The following is a 6000-nucleotide window of genomic DNA, read 5'->3' on the forward strand; positions in this document are numbered from 1 at the left end:
GATGAGTGTGTGTTGTCACTGCACTCATCAGTTTGGGAAGCATTGCCTTATAGGTGCTTGCATGCCCTGACTTGGTCTGAACCACTGGGATTTGCATCTGCTTGAGAGAACTCTCTGAATGTGCCTCAGGATGGTGGTGGGGGTGAGAGGGAGGGGGGGAAATCGTCCTCTGTAAGATGGTTTGAATTCAGCTGTCATTGTAAAGTGTGTGATCTCACTGAAGAATTTAAAAACGTGAATCTTACAAGACTGTCAAAGCAGGCTGTTACGTGGTGGACACATGGGGCTGGCTATGAGCATAATAGGGAGATCAGTTCCCAAGCATGGCCAATTTGCTGATTGAATTGCAAATGAACAATTTCTTGCTTAAATTTTTTTGAAATAATGGTTGCAGATGTTTCTTGAAGATTTGCTGACGGAACGTATTTAAATACTGGGGACACAATTCAGAAAATACGCTGAGAAAGCACTAAAGTATTAAATCTGAAGAAGCCAAAGGGATTCAGTCACAGGTGATTAAATGCTTCCATGAACAAAGGTGGACTTTACACTCATGTATTTGTTTCTTGATGCTTGGCTAGTCTGCACAGTTCTTAAGGAACATTTGAAGTAAAAAGCTTTGCTTTGGGGAAGGCTTTATTTTGAAATTTGAAAGTATATTGACTAGGAGAGGCACTTAAATACCCCAAGGCAGCTGTTTTCAAGCATTTGAGTCTAAAAACTTTCATTTCTGTAGCTCCTGCTTTTAATTGCTTATTGCAACATAGCTGAGCATAATTAATTTATGTTGGAAAACCCCACAACCTTGTAGTTCAAACCCACACCAAGACGCACCTTAGGAATCCAGAACAATGATGGTTTAAAAAGCTTGGGAGAAATAAACTGAATTCTAATCACTTCTTTTCTGCTATGCTGGAATGCTGAGGGATTTACTAAACCTACAGGTCGATGAAACTAAATCCCTGCTTAATGGTTGTATTTGCTAAACCAGCTAACTGCAATGGATACATAAGGTGTTCTTTCTTTTTGACCTCCCCTGGTTTGGAGAAGACAAGATTTGGACAGTTGTAGCTGGATTGAACAGCATGATAAGAGTTGTAAAATGTTACCAGCAAGGAGTGCGGTTTTCTGATAAACAAAGGATTGCAACACTGAATGTGTTTCGGCAGCCATCCAGGCAGAACAAGCATGCAGCAACAAGAGCAAACCCCTGGGATTGAGAGAAATGTCAGGAGTAGTGCATAAATGAGGATATTTTTTAATACCAGAGATACTGTCTGTTATTGCTGATACTTGACATCTTTGGGTTGAGGTTCTTTTGTCCATTAAAACAAGCAGCCTAAAAATCACTTTGAGCTGCTTCCTTAGGAGTGTGCTGTGTCTCCTGTTTCCTCTTCAGCCCTTTGTTTGTGGATGGCTCCTGTTTCCCTACAGATCTGCAAGGAGAAACTTACCTTTGTATGAATGAGTGACTGCAAATTTCTACTGCATTTTCAGTGATGAAACTGGTAGCAAAGTCTTCACAGAAACAGGAACATCTCCAGGGCTCCCAAGTTCTATTTGCAATACCCCATTATCTGCTGTTATTATCATAGGTCCTTTCTCAATCAGTGTTTTGGATTATTGTTACTTTAATATAGCCCAAATGTTTTTGAAAAAAGTGACAGCAGAACAAGATAAAGCAACTTTGAGACTAGAGTTATTTTCACAATCTGATTTTTAAGAAAGGGTCATTTATTAACATGAATGGATCATTCTTTTTTTTAAATTTTTTTTCCAGTATATCAGTGACATTAATTTTGCAATTCCACTTCCTTTGGTGAGGGAGGGAGATATGGAAGAAGAGAATCCATATTAACTACTTGGATTAGATCTGCTGAGTTTCAGAATGTGTGTATGCGCTTCTGTTTTGTAAAACCTCATGAACCTCTTAACAGCTGAAAACTGCAGTAGCACTGAAATCTTAATGAAATGTCACGTGCTGCCTATTAAGTTTAAAATGCCTGCTGAAATGTGCAGAGCCTGGACTTTCTGGCTGCCGAGCACACAGAGCCCTGCATGTGGAATTAGTTGTGAGTGTCAGTTCTCTGAGACCAAACATGAGTCTTATGCCTCATTTAGAGCTGTTAGCAGACTTGGGCTCTGAGGATCTGTCATGTCCTAGATGCAGTGGCAGCCCTAACTTTATAGATCTAAAGCAACCAGTCTTTGATAGGGAGACATTTACAAATTTTGAGGGCAAGTTTATCTACCTTCTTAAGAGATTCTTAAATGCTTGATGTGGTCATTGACTCAGCTTTTGCTAAAGGAAACAGAAATTTGGTTAAATCTGTCCTACCCTGCTCTTCTTGCTTAGTGGCCCAGAGGAAGGAAGTGTCTTGGGATGGGCGTTGAATGAGGTGATGGGACGTGACCCACCACAAATCTCTTTTGAAGCAATGGCCCCGTAAGTACATATCTCAGATAATGCTCCTTGCTGGAATGGTCCAACATGACATCTCTAGTAAGAGCATAGGATTCCTCTGTTGTAGATAAGACTTTTAAGCTTTAAAAGAAACTGTAAAATTCTGCAAGATTCCTTCCGCTTTCTAAGTTGACAGAAATGTCAAGCTTTTCTGGCCATGAGGTGCTCTGCAAAGTGGAGGAGCTGCTCTTCTAGTCACCTTAAGGTGAGGAAAGTCCCAAAGTAACCTGCCTTGTGGCAGGGCACTGTGTCTGATGCTGCACTGAGGATTAGTGTGCTGCTCAGATGCCCTTTTGCATAGCCTCTAAAAAGTATTTCTCATCCTTCCCTGCCTCCCTCACCCTTTTTTTTTTTTTCTTTTCTTATAATTGTTTTGGAAAAAAAAGACACTAAGAAAAACAAAAAGAAGAGTAAAGCTGTTCTTCATGCAGGCCACGTTTATACCATCTGTTCTGTATCTATTTAAACTCTGTTGGGAGAAAGCAGAGGTGCCCCTGAATTTCAGCTATGCTTCAAATGAATCCCATTTGGCTTCCTGTTTTGGAGACTAAACCTTGCTAAGCAGAGGACCTCTGAGAAGAAAAAAATTTTCTAAAGTTCCAGGAGTGAGCAGATGCTGTCGGAGGCTGCTGGAAAGAGCAGAGGGAGCAGTGGCAATCCTTGCAGCAAAGCGTTTTCCCTGTGCTTCGAGACCAGCAGGCTGGTGCAGCACAGGGCAACAGCAGGAAGGCAGGGCTGGCTGTACACACAGATTCTCTCAGGGTGCTGCTTGACAGCTTCCCAATGTGTATTTTGAGCTCTTTGCAGTTGGTTATCTGTTTAAATTACTTCGGCTACCGTATCCCTGATTGCTCCAAAGACATTGCAAGTGAGCTGTAACCTAAAGCAGACATGAAAAGCCCATCCCACAGCGCCTGTCTTTGCACTATCCCCATTAGCCAAGGTTTCTGTATTACTAGGGGAGATATGGAGGAGTGAGGATGGTTGGATGGTTGGGGTGTGTTTTCTTTTTTTTTGGTGAAGGCAAATAAACTTTGACAGGTGTTAAAACAAAAAGTCAAAGGAAAAATACTGAAATCTTTACGTCAGCTGAAGTGTCCTCAGCACAGCTTTGAAGTGAGAGCTAGTTCCCTGTCTCAGTGCCAACTTTGAAGATGTGTGCCTCTATTCACATATTTAGTGAGTTAATTAAAACAAGAGCTGAATGAAGGCTTGTGTCTTATTTTAAGAATAGTTGCACCAGAAACTGGAAGGTTGAGTCTAGCCTCAGGCATGCAGGTATTACATGGCTCTCCTAGAGCTCTACTACTGTCTCTGTTCCATGTTTTACACTCTTTTACATGGTCCCTTGCCTTCCCTAGGCTCCTTCCTCACTCCTCATTAATTATATTCTAGCTAAATAAGCAGACTGGCAGTGTTCAGTGACTGTGAACTAAAGTCCATGATGTGTTTCAGAGGCATGAACATGTATAGCTTGGTTTTACATAACTTCCCCCTTTTTTTCTAGTGAAGAGCCAACCAGCCTCTACAGATACTGGACCTGCTGGGCCACCATGTCAAAACCTTGCCAAATATTTACCTTATAAGTGTGAAATCAAAGTGCTGGATAAATCAGAATGTCTGGAGAAGCATTTTTTGCTTGCTGTGTCTGCCCTAGAAGGTGTCTCAAATACTGCTCAGTTTCTAACCACCCCCTTCTCCCTGCCCCTGTTTTAATACATGGTACTTTTGTAAGTCAACCTCTGTAGTCCTGTCTTTTGTATAGGTGGAAACACCACTTTGATGAGAACAGTTTAGACACATTTGCTATGATTAAAATTCTTAAAAATTATTTTCAGTAGACTAGTGTGTGCTTTTTTAAAATACAAGAAGTAAAATTGGCTGGGATATTCCCTCATTGGTTCCATTGAGAGCTTTAATAGAGTTGTGCAGTAATTAAGAAAGACTGAGATCCTCAGCCAAGTTTCAGATGGGTGAAGGTGACATTCAAGTGGTCCATCAGAAAGCCACTATTGCAAGCTTGTGTGAGGGAAGGAGAAAAATGGTTTGCATTCCCTATCTTTCCCTGGTCAGCTCTACCTTTTCCAGTAGACTTTGGTATAATTTTGTTCTTGGCTTAGGTGCAAATCTTTGTCCTTTGGGATAGGAGCTGTTATGATATTTCCCTACTCATCCATACTCTGTGATGCCTGAGTGCACATGTGCTCGTGCCCACTCATGTTTATGCTCATGTGTGTAGATCTAGAGATGCTCTCTTACCTCCTTAACTTACATACATCCTTACAAATAAGGAATTAATGGGCTGCTGGTATTAATGAATGTAAATCCAGTGACTCTGAGGAACTGCAACATCCAGAATGAAGACCAGTAGAAATAGATAACTTTTTATGTTCACCAATCTCTGAAGTTTCAAGCCATTGTATTATTCTGAACAGAAGTGCAGCTGATTTTCCTTGTAAAGCTTCCATTTTATAAAGCCTTATTTCCTATGGAAATGAGACATGCCCCCACATACTCTGCACGTGTATGTCCCTTTCCACTGACCTTTCAACCAAAATTTAATGCAGTGATAGCTATCCAGAAGATAATAAAATTTCTGTTTTGACGATGTGTAAGTAGGACAGTAGAGGGAAGACAGACACAGATGCTGCTAGTCCCAAATATTTGAAAAAGCTGCAGTGTGTACTTGAATCTCATTATAAAGACCATGAGGGGGATGACCCCCAATAAAAGACGCAAGCAGAAGAAAAACTCAAATTGAAACTTGCAGTGAATAGTGAGACAGCACAGGAAATTAGATTTAATGTTTGCTTCTTTTAATGCAGTTACTTTTCTTTTGAAATGCAACCTCTTCTAGCATTTTATACATGTATTTTAGTCTTGAGTGGTGAATTTAAGTGGCACTGGTTGCCAATATACAGCTTGAGGCAACCGGAGTTTTGCAGTCACCAGAAGCTGAATCTCTTCATTAGTAGAGTCATAACACAGCTTTCATGACATTGCTTTAAACAACTTAGTAATTTCACTGAGATGGGGACAGATACCAATTGGCAGAACTGGAGAGGCACATCGTCAGAGGGAAATTCCTGGTAATGATGTGTCTGACCAGGTTTTACTATCAAAGGCAAGGCAAAACCATACAGTGCTCTGTCATTTATGATAGCATAGTAGATATGGTTGGTTTAGCTGGAATGAGCTAGGAGTGTGAATTAGATCAGGTGAGGTAACATGTTCTATTACTTGAAACAATAAACAGGAAATTCATGAATTATTTTACCCACAAGCTCCCCTTCTTCAAGGCTGTAATAAAAGTAGCCAACATCAAAACTAGATACAGGTAACTTAGTTATGCCACTTGGAATACGAGAGTAAGAAAGATACAGTCTGTGGAGGAGAGGAAATTTTGTTGAAGGCCAGGAGAGCTTTTAGCCGAACAGAACAGGTACAGAGAGTGCAAGAGGCAATTCCACTAGTGAAAAATGGAAGTGGTTAAGGGAGAAAAGGCCTGAGGGAGACTTATAATTTTATATGAAATA

Source organism: Catharus ustulatus, chromosome 1 (assembly GCF_009819885.2).
Source record: "Catharus ustulatus isolate bCatUst1 chromosome 1, bCatUst1.pri.v2, whole genome shotgun sequence".
NCBI classification, from domain to species: domain Eukaryota; kingdom Metazoa; phylum Chordata; class Aves; order Passeriformes; family Turdidae; genus Catharus; species Catharus ustulatus.